The sequence below is a fragment of the Anguilla anguilla genome, chromosome 2, assembly GCF_013347855.1.
Source record: "Anguilla anguilla isolate fAngAng1 chromosome 2, fAngAng1.pri, whole genome shotgun sequence".
Classification (NCBI taxonomy): Eukaryota; Metazoa; Chordata; class Actinopteri; order Anguilliformes; family Anguillidae; genus Anguilla; species Anguilla anguilla.
The window spans coordinates 30,013,640-30,027,668 of NC_049202.1; the positions used below are offsets into that span (position 1 = coordinate 30,013,640).

A 14,029-nucleotide genomic window follows, 5' to 3' on the forward strand; every position below is an offset into this window, starting at 1 on the left:
ACATAACTTTATAATGTTTCTTCATATTCATCCAACTGAAAACACATTCCTGAAATATCAGTGTGTCCCCTTTTCAGGACTGGTGGTACAGCCATGGCATGCAGGGTGGCATATTGATGTGGTCGGTTTGTGCAGCAGGCAGTCTGCAATTTATATTTGCTTTCAAATTAATTTGCTCTGTATATTCAAAACTGAACTGACTGATAAAATGATCACAAGGAAAGAGCTACTTTAACCCTTTGCATATGCCAGATCTAACCAATCCATGCCAATTTAGTGGGTGCTTAAATCTTTATAACTCCAGGTGTGAGCATCACAGAGACTTGGAAAATGATTCAAATGAAGCAAGACAGTTGTACCAGTTATAATACTAATTTAGGTTGGATCATATTCAAAATTTAGGTAGAAATAAAGAGCCACATGTGCTGTTATCTTGGTGAAAACGCAACAAAAAAAAGTTCTCCTTCAGTTTGAAATGAAACTCTGAGAGATTGCATATATGTATAGCAGGTGAAACTACATGTCCTGGATCGTAAATTCCTTGACCACAAGTTTGCAAAATCTGAGGGTGATTTTTGTCACTACCAAAGATCTATGAAGCTAACAGTAAGCAGTGTACTCTGGTGTCCCTTAGTGTCTCAAAACCTATCCAAAATATCGAAATTGTGCATTGTTGTAAATTATAGCATGTTAGGACCGTTAATTACCCCCCAATACAAATGTGCTGAGCATTATTAACAAAGGCTTATAGTTGTCTCTTACAACCAGTGCAAATATGTAGCAATATCAAACATGTGACAACTTGAATAATTGAAATGTTACAAACAGTAATCCGTATAGGCTACATCCTAGCGAGACTTCATGATTCCTGTTTTTCTGACCCACTAATGTTACCGGTGTATACTCAACGCTGTGCTGAAAAAAATGTGCAGATACGCGGAGCTCTCACTCTAATAAAATTCAAATGAAACATTCATTATACTTTTGGAAAGCTTGTACTGTCCTCTACACAATAAAGCCGCGTTTCCACCGCAGGAACTTTACCCCGGAACTAGGAACCTTTTGAGGAACTCAGTGCGTTTCCACCGCAGGAACTAGGGTCTAAATTTAGTTCCGGGGGCTTTATTTTACCCCCCAAAAAGTTCCTGCTCGGGGGGTAGTACTTTCCGAAAGTACAGGAACCTTTTGGGTGGAGCTTGCAGCGCTGAACATTTCTGATTGGTCGAGTACTCGCAGCATTTTTTTGTGTTTGTTTTCAGCCGCCATGTTTAAAAATATGCAGGCGCAAACCAATTTATTTTCATAATAACTTCAAATCAAACTTGTATGTTATGCGGCGCAGTAGCCTAGTTTTGGTTATAGCCTGCCAACGTCGTGGAATTATAACGTGTGCTCTTCTGTTCTTTTCTTGCTTTAGTATTCGTTTTATAAATTTTTTTTATAAAAAGCATTCGTGCTGGGACAGCATATTACGTACCAAAACATTCAAACGGATTAATTCGGTTGCTGAATATTTTCTTCCGGATTTTCTTTGTTAGCCCATTGTAATAGACTCAAAACGTTTGATACAGTTATGTGAGGTATGCGGTAGTTCTGCGTAATTCACATTGGTGATACAGTAAAAGCAAACTGGAAATCACCTTCCGCACTTTTTGTCAGGGTAAAATAACAGGTTAATTCTAGTAATCGTCCCGTTAGCTTTTTCAGACTGCAGTAATTTTACTCTGCCATTCTTCAATTCCACAAAAAGACCAGGAAGACTATGGACTAATTTATGGTGCATGGTTCGCATCTGGAGGGCACACTTCGCTGCTCGGCTAGCAGTAACTTCGAAGGAAAGCAAACGGTGGCTGTACCACTACTAATTTAAATCGTCACGCAAGTCCGAGTTTTCGTTCTATTCTTGTCATTTTGCGATTTGCGATATGGAATTGACGATGAGAAAGTAATCAAACAGCAAATAGTTTACAACGTGTGCATGTTTTCTGCTGTTGTTGCCAGTTATACATATAGCCTAAATGTGAATGCATTCGGTCGCTTCGGATGTCAAGACATGAAAGCGAATGTTCGCATAAAAACATAATGAATGTGTTTGAGAGGATATATAAAACAGTTACAATCTGACTATTGGCCTGTTATATCATATTTGTTGCATAACAACGGTCCAAGTTCAACTACCAACGACAGTTTTGCTTGACAACGGTAAAATAAGCCCAAACGGCTGCAGAAGAATATTTCAATTCCAGGTGATTAAATCGATAAAAAAAAAAAAATACAAAAGTAACCGTATATAATCATTGTTGGTAACCCCTTTGTATATAAGTGGAATAAACCCCTCTGGGCTGTCCCGGTTATTAGAAAATAATGTAGGCTACTTCGGTGGTAGTATGGGGTTACAGAAGAAATCATAGGACAGATGGACCGACGACAACGTCGTTTTTTCATACGTCAGTGGGCTAATTTGCCTAATCTTCGCGGGACTTTAGACCGCGGTGGAAACGCAGCCAACCATGGGCTGAAGGAACCTTTTAGTTCCTTAAAGTAGTTCCTGGGACTAAAAGTTCCGGGTAATTTTGGTGGAAACGCGGCTTAAGAGTTATCAGTCAAATCAGAATGTTAAATAGAAGGGTGCTTTTGTGTGTGGACGTTGTTACCCCGCTTTCTATTTGCATGTTTATTATTTAAACGGATTGTTCAAGACAATAAATGACCACTGAATCTTGAAAGGAACATCTTTACATGTATATACAGTTTATATAAATATAAACTGTATATTTATTCCATATTTAGTCGCAGGTATTTATGGTAGAATGACATGGTGTAATTCCACAGAAATTCCTGTTTATTTTGCTGCTCAGTTAGAAGCATTTTAATACTGCTGTATTAGCATACCTTCAGCTGTTATTGGCTTTATTTTGTTGCTATGATGGAATCCAAATTTTTGGTGGTGAAAGAATATTTTTATGAACTTCCAGATGGATGCCCAGTGTGTCATGCTGGGAGTATAGTTGCAGATGAGACTGCAGGGAGGGGGTGCTTTTTGAATGGACACACCTGCGTGAAAATAGTGAAGAAACACAGTATTTACCATTGTTCTAGTGTATCGTGTACTAACATATCTAAAACTTTTTGTTTCCACTCATAGTTGCAGGAGCAATGAATGTCCGAGTTGGGCAATCTAGGCACGCCTGCATGCAGACCACAAGGGGGCTTGTGCAAAGGGGTTAATACGCGTCATTTTTCCCCAAGCCAGTTTAGCACAAACCACGCCCTGCAGTTTCAACACTGGTCAACAAGATTTAGCGCACAGCACAAACCACGCCCCGTATTTGCATTAGTCAACACGTGTAGCGGCGCCCAGCTGTCAACTGTATTTGAAGACGTTTGAGTAATGTTTGCTACATTCTTGAACGCATGCTGGCTGGCTACAATTCTTGTTTGTGCTCTGTTCTGTTTAGTCTTTTCAATTTACTGCACTATTTATAGTTTAGGGCGGCACGGTGGTGCAGTGGGTAGAACTGCTGCCTCACAGCAAGAAGGTTGTGGGTTCAAATCTTGGCTTGGGGCCTTTCTGTGTGTTGCATGTTCTCCCCGTGTCCGCATGGGTTTCCTCCGAGTACTCCGGTTTCCTCCCACAGTCCAAAGACATGCAGGTAGGCTAATTTGAGACTCTAAATTGCCCATAGGTATGAGTGTGTGAGTGAATGGTGTGTGTGCCCTGTGATAGATTGGCGGCCTGTCCAGGCTGTATTCCTGCCTCTCGCCCAATGCACGCTGGGATAGGCTTCAGTACCCCCGCGATCCTGCTCAGGCTAAGCGGGCATATATAATGAATGGGTGGATGGATGTAGCCTATAGTTTAATGCTTACATTTTGGTAATTTCAATTTACTGCACTACATATAGCTTAACGCTTACAGTTGGGTCTTTTCAATTTACTGCACTACATATAGCTTAACGCTTACAGTTGGGTCTTTTTAATTTACTGCACTACATATAGTTTAATGATGTTTGAAGACGTTTGAGATTTCACTGTCAAATGTATTTCCTCCCCATTTTAATTTTTATCATTCATTTACTCATTTATTCACGTATATTTATTTTAATATATATTTGGGTGCATCAGACACCCCCATATTTCCTAAAGTGTGTGCTTTCCTTTTCTCCCTAGTTTAAATTTGTTTGATTTGTTCCAAATTCGCAGGTGATGTGAGAGTGACTTGCCTCCTTGATATAATTCTGCCGGCAAGCTTTCATTTTGGTCAACCAATCGGTGCAACTATGGGGCATGGTCAGCTCTCTCATCGTGTTGACCAGTGGAATCGATTCTGAATGTTCAGCACACCTATGGAGTGTGGTTTGCACTAAACTGGTTTGGGAAGAAATGATGCGCATTAACCCATAGCATTGTTATTGTAGGAAAAATGGAGACACCCCTGGCATTCGTTTACTGGTTTACCAAGATTTTATGCACCTTGTGCATTAATGTTATTTAATGAGGTCGGGCCGATAGTTGCATTTCATACCCAGACCTGCCAACCTGCACGCATTTTGTGTACCAACCATGCAATTCTTGGTCAAAATACGCAGGTACGAAATGCCAGCTGAAATTACGCAGAAAAAAAAAAAATATTGTAATTTAATTATGGAAAACAACCAATTAATACAAAACAATACCGTATATTTATTCGGTATTTAAACTACATCCCTCTGATTGAACCAGATGCTACGACCTTGTGCTTGTGGTTCTGTAACCCCTCCCCGACCCACTCAACATCCACTGATACGCAGTGGTACTTTATTATCCACCGAGGCGTAACGCTGCATTGCTGAGGTAAAATGGGAAGTAATAATCAAGCACAAAAATGTGACCGTAATGTTAACATATAAAACGGTAAAACATGTTCGGTAACTTTACGAGATGATGCATTTCAAGGGGTTTATCCTAATGAGATAAATTTGTGTATGTAGTTAGCCGTAGTAGTAGCTCGCATGCGATTTAGCCTCGTTATGAGACGTGTGAATAACTGATGGAGTAATTTAGCTGCAGTAACTCAAACGCTACGGAGACTCCCTGTTCAAACTTTGAATCGCGCGCACTCTGTTGGAGCAAAGTGACCATTGCAAAGGTGTTTGACTATAGACTGCTAACGTAGCAAATAATTCCTATTATTGCAGCCAGTCACTTGACCAGCCTTGCAGTTAGAAAATAATCATGACGTCAGATGACGAGGATACTAACAAGGAGAGAGAGAGAGAGCAGCAGACCTACTAAAAAGTCCATGCCCCCCAGAAGTTCCTCGCAAAATATCAGGAGCAATGGCCGTGCCTCCGCCCCTCAAAACTTCTGCACCATGCATTTTGCACATTGTGCAATTATGATTTTGACATTAGCCACCAAGGAGCTTCAGGTAATAATTTGGCTAAACCTCTAGTTACAAAAGCCTACATTCCTAGATAATTTTTCAATTGAACACTATTTTTTTCATTAGACCTATATGTGTGCCTATATAAGCTAATTCAATTTTTTAATTATTAGCCTAAATAAAAATGGAAATCATGAACAGAAACTTGGTTTTATTCATTATTGACAGTGTTTTACATCGCTACATAAGCTTTTTTTTTTTACATTACAACATAAGTTTCTGTAAATACTTGAAAATGAAAACATATGTTACAATATACAAAATAAATTATTTCCATTTTTATTAAATAAGTGAATGCAATTCACTTATGATTATCCGTTATTAAGCACACACATCATATAATGAAATATTAATCATGAAAAAATTGTTTTAAGCAGGTGTAGTCAAACTTTTGACTTGAAAGTATATCATAATATAGCCCAGTGTAAGTGATATTTTATAATCAGGTCAAATTATACAATTTTGCCTGATGACTTTAACAGTCAAAACTGGAATTATGAAGAAAGGCTTGTGTGTGCGTGCAAAGCGAAGTGGTGCGAAAACGTGAACTAAGCGTTACACTGACTATTGTGGTACTCAATATTTTCCTAAGGTTGGAAGGTCTGCATACCATATGGGAATAGGCTGCTAAGGGCTCAGATATGGATTTTTTTTAAGTTATTGTTTTTTCTTTTTGAAGTTCACTTTTATCATATGCTCCTGGCGCTCCCCCCAGCATCAATATTATGCTTATTTTCTCTCCCCATGACGACCAGGTGGCGCAGTCCATATGACCTGGAACATTTGTAGTTTCTACCTCATGCTTATGCTCTTAGCTTGTACCTGAAGATCACTGCTTGCTAGCTAGGTAGTAGACAGAACACTTAACAAAAAAAAAAAAATGTTGAAGTTGCTCTAATTCTTTTACCGGTTTAATGCAGTTTGGTACTTAAAGGTACCTTTTACAAATGTTCTTGTCAAATAAGATATTCCCATTAGCTGTGTATGGATTAATGTTACCTCAGAGTCTCTGTGCATCAGTTGCTATGTCATGGGCTAGTGCGTCACCTGCTGTTATTAGTCAGCTATGGTAGTAAGGTAATTCTGAGCATGGCTGTCATTTTCATATGAGCATTAATAAAGGCTGGTCAATTTGATCCAAATAATTGTGGATATTTTCCATTTCCAAAACTGCAGAAGTTTTTGTCTGTTCGAGTTTTTAAAGATAATTTATTTTATTTTAAATTAGTCTTTATATCTGCCCTGTTGTTTTATCAAGGCTATCAGTTTAATTTAGCTGAATTTCACAGACTAACCAATGTAAATAACCCACTGCTCTTCTGTGTTAATGCCGGTTTATGGCCTAGTCTAGCAACAGAGTGTAGCTCGACTGAAATTGCAGAACATTCATGAATGTTGTGTTGTTACGGACATTGACTGTGGTTGCTGTCATGAGCAAAAAGTTTAAACTGACTCCAGAGACATTACAGCGATAGCTGACACTCGGAGGACTAGGGAGGAAGAAGGTTCTTTAATACATGTCATATGTCTTGTTCCTCAAAAGGATAAGCCACTGTTTGGAGGAGTACAATTGTTAGAATGTTAGTTACAATAGTGGGAGAAATGCTCAAGGTTCAACGATGTGGAGTATTTCACTTTTGTCTTTCTGCATGTGTAGCCGCTAACGTGATCTTATAATAAAAAACATATCAATCTATTCCGTAGTGTCATTCTGTAGTACAAGTGGTAGGCTATATAAAGTGGGCCTGTTGTTGTGGAGCAACCAAAAATAGGTTCGTAAAGTGCCATGAAACCTCCAATGAAACACCACAAATGTTCCTACAGGCCGTAACATATAGCCATGACATGAACAACACAGCCTATACAGTTGAGGCCAAACGTTTACATATACCTAGGCTAAAGATATTCAAACTCAGTTTTTCACAACTTTGCACATTTCATGTTACCATACATTTCCTGTGTTAAGTCAATTAGGGTATCTACTTTATTTCCATAAGAGGTCATTTCAAAATAATAGCTTTTATGAACTATATCAGATTTTCAGTGGGCCAAAAGTTTACATACACTTTGTTGGTATTTGGTTGCATTGCCTTTTAATTGCTTAACTTGCATCAAATGCTTGGGGTAGCCCTCCACAAGCTTCTCACAATACTTTGCCGAATTTATGCCCATTCTTGCCTGACAGAACTGGTGTAACTCAGTCAGGTTTGGTGGGCCTCCTTGCTTGGACACGCTTTTTCAGTTCAGTCCACTTTGTTGCCTTCAAGCCGTTTTGTTGTAACTTTGGAGGCTATGCTTAGGATCATTGTCCTGCTGGAAGACCCAGTTGCAACCAAGTTTTAACTTTCTAGCTGATGTCTTGGTGTTGCTTCAGTATTTCTTGATAATCCTCCTTCCTCATTATGCCATCTATTTTCTGAAATGCATATGCAAGATGAACCAAACAAACCCAACAATAGCCCTAAGATATGCCAATACAGCAGTGAAAACGCTGCTCACTGAATAACAAAGTAAACAAGACAATTAAAAACATATCAGGGTTCCCACTCGTCCTGGAAAACCTTGAAAACCTGGAAATTTATCGACTAGCTTTCCAGTCATGGAAAACACCTGGAAAATGAGAGAATTTACAAAATGTCCTGGAAATGTTTGAGAGATCCTGGAAAATTATAGGCTACGCTATAAGTCAAGCTATTAAACAGTATATTTAGAGCTGAGGTTGCATATGTTTCTGTATTTTTCTCTGCTTTTATCATTTTTATTAGCTGCTGAGATTACATGGCAGCACAAAGTTTTGAATGGTTATGGTTAGAGCCCGACCAATATGGGATTTTTGAGATCAATACCGATTTTGGAGGGGAAAAATTCACCAATTACCGATATGGCGGCCGATATAGTGAAAATTTTTGAGCTGGAATGAAAATAGACCTTTTCTATGTGGATTGTGCACCGATTTTGCACCGATATGACTATGCAAAGGTACTCAGAAGGCTGCTTTCTTAAACAAATAACTTTATTACAGAATATTTAACATTATTATTTTTATAATATTAACATTGTCTACCGATTTTAGAAATGAACACTGAGAGACTTGAAAAATGGCTTAGCCTAAATGAAGCAAGACATTTGCACCATTTACAATACTGGCTTAGATGACTTTATATCCATAATTTTGGAAGAAATAAATGACCACAAGTTCATAAAATCTAAGGGTGGATATGTAGAACTACTAAAGATTTATGAAGCACAAACTAAGCAGTGTACCCAGCTGTGTCCAAATCTACCGTCCACCACGTTTTGGCAATGTTCAAACACTCTCGTCATCACTGTTGCATGCATCACAAAAACTACTAGACCAACGAACGCTTACATTAGTGTGAAATATCCTCATTATAAAATACCACTAATCTATTTAAAGACACTCAATTTCAAAAATAACGTATATAACCGAAATATTTTGAGCAGTAATACTTGCGTAGCAATGATGAAATCTTACCTGTTTCAGTAGATAGAGGGAGACAGGAAATCAATGATATAGTTCTATCCGCTCCTGTCTTACACCAGAAAACGATGTCAGCTAGGTCTATCAGCAAACATATGGCTTAGCTATGCTCAGAAGTCCTCAACAATAATAGTATTTTCCAAGAAATTACGAAAAAATCATTGACAACATTTCGTTAGCATCTTTGTTTTACTGCTACCATAGAGTGAATGCGTAATTGAGTGCGATAAGAAAATTTTTGGTTACGCTGACCTATAAAACGCTATTCCAAAAGCAAAATTAGACATGTTATACATCGTTAGAAAGCTTATACTCTCACCTGCTGAATAAATGAATTGTGAATCGGCCAGACTGTACTAAAAAGGGCGACAACGCCATAAACAACACGTGTGGTATTACGCGCAGCTATTTTGGAGGTACCCAGGCATCACAAATGCGCGTATATTTCACAAACGGATTGTCCAAGACAATATATTACCACTCACTCTCAAAGGGGACATCTCTATGCGTAAAACCAATTGTGGGGTTGTATATTTATTCAATATTTAGGCCCAGATACTGACTTTAGATTGACATGGTATCATTTTTAAAAACTTTTTCTTGTTTATTTCGTTATTCAGTGAGCAGTGTTTTCACTGCTGTACTGGCATATTTTAGGGCTATTGTCTGGTTTATCTTGTTGCTATGACGGAGTACGATTTTTGAGTGGTGAAAGAATATTTTTTATGAATGCCAAGATAGACAGTATTGTCCATGATGTCATGGGTGGGGGGTGTAGTTGCTGTTGAGACTGCAGGGAGGGGGTGAGTGTTAAATGAACGACCAGAACGACAATGGTGGTGCAGCAAAATTCCGTATTTGGCATAGTTGTCATGTATCGTCTACTAATGAAACTAAAACAAAGCATTTCTGTTTTTAACGCGGGCATGCCGACCACTATAAATAAAAATAAAATAAATAACTAAATAAACATCAGTACTGTATGTTGAGTATCAGTCAATTAGTGACTATTTCAGCGAGAAACACTAGATAGAGTGCTAGGAGTGCCCATGTGTCAGAATAAAAATTAAAAAAAAAACTAAATAAACCTACATATCGGCCACATGTCCTCCTTGACTACCAATACAGATATGGTCCAAAAATGCAAATATCGGCCTGATATATCGGCCGGGCTCTAGTTATGGTACTTGCACATTGCCCCCCCGTCCTCCACCGGCTTTGGGCTACCCTTGTCCATGTTTTATGTCTGTAAGTCTAAGTCATGGAAATTGTCCTTCAAAAGTCCTGGAAAATGATTTCCTAAAATGAGTGGGAACCCTGCATATGTATACCATGCCATTCTACAGTCAGTATCTGGGACTAAATACTGAATAAATATACAATCTTACCATTCGTTTTATGTGTAGAGATGTCCCTTTTGAGACTGAGACTGAGTGGTCATGTATTGTCTTGAATAATCCGTTTGTGAAATATACGTGCATTTGTGACATTTACATCAAAGTGAAAGTATTGGAGTGGCCATCACAATGCCCTGACCTGAATCCCGTAGAAAATGTGTGGACTGAACTGAAAAGGCGCGTTTGAGCAAGGAGGCCCACTGACTGAGTTCTGTCAGGAGGAATGGGCAAAAAATACAGGGAAGTATTGTGAGAAGCTTGTGGAAGGCTACCCCAAGCATTTGATTCAAGTTAAAGTAATAATCTCAAAGATTTTCATTAAAATAAATGACTGTTAAGTCACTATCGCCGAATTAGGTAACACAATGGTGATTGAGCCTATTATTATATTAATTTATATTATTATTATTATTATTATAATTTATGATTAAAGAACTGGGTGTTTGTGGCGACATTCCCGGGAAAAAATCACAAGCGGCGCATAGTTAGTGACACGTTTTCCATCACCCGTCAGTGGTTGGTCCGCCAGAGAGGATAGGCGGAGCTAACGCAACAGGCTCGCTCTTCAACTCACTTGTGTGTGAACGGTGTACTGTTTTTTCCGGTGTCTGCTAGAGTTACAATAACAGCGAAAAGGGGGGGGGGGGGGGGGGGGGCCGGGGGCCGGGGGCAGGGTTTCCCCCAGAAAAGTTGTTAGGCCCGGTGGCAAGTATTTTTTGACGAGGGCCGGCGGCCCGGCGCGGGCCAGCGGTCAAGTGTCTTTTTTGATGGGGGCCCGGTGCGGGCCAGCGACAGACTGATGGCAGCATTAAGGTAGGGCCCTATAGTATGATAACAGAATCACAGACGCAATCGCGGAACTGAGAATTTAAAAAAGCTATAACACAGATTCCATAGGGCCCTACATTAAGTCAGTGCTAAAAGCTGACAAGAGATTTGAAAATATAACTACGTAATGTGAATGTTGTTATAAATAAGTCAACACATTTTAATCAACAACTATTTACAGCATAGCATAGTCTTACTAATAATCTGACAACAATGTACAGACTTGGAATGCTGAACAACAAAAGAAATTAAATTAAATTAAAATAAATAATATCAAAGTTTTTGCACTCTACAAAAAACTTGTATTCAAGTCCTGATTGGCTACTGAATCTTACATCAAGCCTTGGAATGCTGGGGCCACTTAAATAGGGATGGGGATCGCGAACCGGCTCCAAGTTGTCCTATTCATTGGAATCGTATGGCGCCGAGCTTATCGATTCCGCTTATCGAAGCCAGCATGTTCTTACGACAGCTGCGCATTGCAAAACAATGACGTAACGCCTTGGGGGAGGCACGCACGCAGGCAGTCTCTTTCAGGTGTTTGTTTTGGACGGCAGCTGTCACAACAAATTTGATCCGGGCTGCCAGCTTTGATACATTCTGTTGCGATAAAGATTCTAAGACAACTAAGCAATTTCTCTGGATTAACGGATTATTTTCTAGCCTGAAATGCAATCGTATTACTAAATGGCTACACATGTCATGTAACGTGCAAGTAGTTGGCTATCTCCCTGGATATGAAGTAAATGTTTTTACCAATAAATAATAAAAATAAATGCGATTTTATCCATGGAAATAGCTATAAAAAAAGGCAGAAAAAATTTCGGGTTTGTGATTGCCATCGTAGATGTCAGAAGGAAATGTCACTGACAAAAAAAAAGTTTGCTCTCTTTGCAGTGGTTTGGGCTGGAAACGAGCTGTAAGAGCGGGATATGCACAACACTGCCTACTGATTGGCTACTGAATCTTACAACAATGTACAGCCTTGGAATGCTGGGCACATTTCAACAACAAAATATCTATGCATCTGTGTTACTGACTGTTTGGCTAGCTAGCTAAGTTAGCTAAATGACCACGTTGTCGTGCACATCAATGTCATCAAGCTAACGTTATTAATAAACAAGTGAAGTCGTTATTTCGATGGCGATTAATAAATCATGTAATGTTACAATGTATCGAACGTTACATTCATGCTACTAGTTTAACGTTTCCTACACAGTACTTAAGTTAATATAATGTACTTACCGACGAGATCAGTGATAACACAGTTTGTAACGAGGTTAGTTAAAGAAATGGTGCCTTGCTAGGTACCGTTAGCTTGTGATAGTTGGAAGCATCAAGTGTTGAACGTCAGTCTATGCACAATGAGGGTAAAGAACAGACCTGCTGTTTTCCTATAGTGCGTTCACGTTTTAACCAACAGATGTCGCTGGTGAGCTTTCCAACCGAGCCGCCCCACTGTAACGGTAGTTTAAAAAACATCTTAAAAATACATAAAAATAAAAAATAAAAAAAAATCCCAGATGCTTAGGCCCGGCGGGGGTCAATACACTGGCGGAAACCCTGGGGGGGGGGGGGGGGGGGGGGGTTATGGAACCCTAAAAGGTTTTTGAGAAACATGAGGTCATATTATTTGTTCATGTAGATTTCGTATTACATTTGATTACAATGTAACGTTACTAAATTACATAGCTCTTTCCACAGTTAACGCTACCTACCGGACCATATCAAGACAGGCAACATTAGTTTAGACAACGTTGCGCACAGTATCCATCTCTCATACCAGGTAATGTTGCGTTAGCTAGCTAATGTAATTAACACAATCTAATGTCAGCTAACAATTTGAAAAAAATGCTAGCTAACGCTACCGACCGGTACCGACCTCGCAAACCGCCTCTCGAATGCTACCTTGTTGCAACGTTGCAATGTAGCTAACTAAAGGCCAGTTCAGATCAATGATTCCCAACGAGACTGGATGGAACTTGCAAAATTCCAAGACGTCTGATTTTAAACGTTCTAAAACTGCACTTGGCGATTTGACAAGGTGGGTCTTTTGAGACTCCAGGCAACGGCTTCAGACACTCTGCAACTAACCAGTTCACACGACTGCAATTTTCTCTGCAACATTCTAAAACCGTTTCCTCTCGTTGCGAATCATTGATCTGAGCTGGCCTTAACGTTACCGTTATTTACATTGCCATCAAGTTCATCAATATATTATAATGATCGGAATAAAGCCGGGGTATAGGTGGAGCAGAGCCGGGTCTGATTTCTGTGTAAAGATGTCAAGCCGGAGAAAACTAAATAAAAGAATACGGCAGTATAGATCAGCGTTGTTGTTATTTTATTACACTTCCTCATGTTCCTTCAGCCTTGATGCCCTTTTTTGATTAAATCTCCTTTGTTTTTGTTTTATTCTTCTTGTTCTGATTGCTAATTTAACACCCAGCTCAGCAAACAGTTTAGTTAGCAAAACCAGAAACACCAGGGGTAACATTTTGCAAGGCGGCAGTTTCAAAAATATCACACAACAATCATTTACTAGAGAGACTGTTTATTGTGCGCGAGATACATAACTGCACGGGCAAAAAGGTGGATAAAGATCATTTGTGGAAATTGATCATCACTAATTCTACCCCAGGTCTGCTACGGCATTTTAACCAGGCTCGGCAGTGTAAAGACAGCTTAAGTTAACCTAATGTTAGACAATGAATGAGTATGTACATAACGTTACTTTTATAAACACCATTTTTTATTCACTAAATAGTAAGTGTCACGTCACACAGGCGACACTGGTTGGATCCGGTTGGATCTATGGGAAGTGAGGTCCAAAAACACACCTGCTATTACTGCTTCTCGCCATTGGTACCGCCAAAA

General features: G+C 39.3%; 1 protein-coding gene across 7 annotated transcripts in view; it reads left to right on the forward strand.

Moving 5' to 3' along the window:
• Window positions 1–14,029, forward strand: part of srcap (Snf2-related CREBBP activator protein) — a 121,389-nt gene that overhangs the window by 6,974 nt on the left and 100,386 nt on the right. For 5 of the 7 annotated variants that reach the window (XM_035404435.1, XM_035404438.1, XM_035404439.1 and 2 more), the window contains exon 1: window positions 3,639–3,653. The exons of the other annotated variants lie outside the window; for them this stretch is intronic. The gene's annotated coding sequence lies outside the window, so the exon portion shown is untranslated. Of the gene's footprint in view, window positions 1–3,638; window positions 3,654–14,029 lie in introns of those variants that run through there. 7 annotated transcript variants of the gene reach the window in all.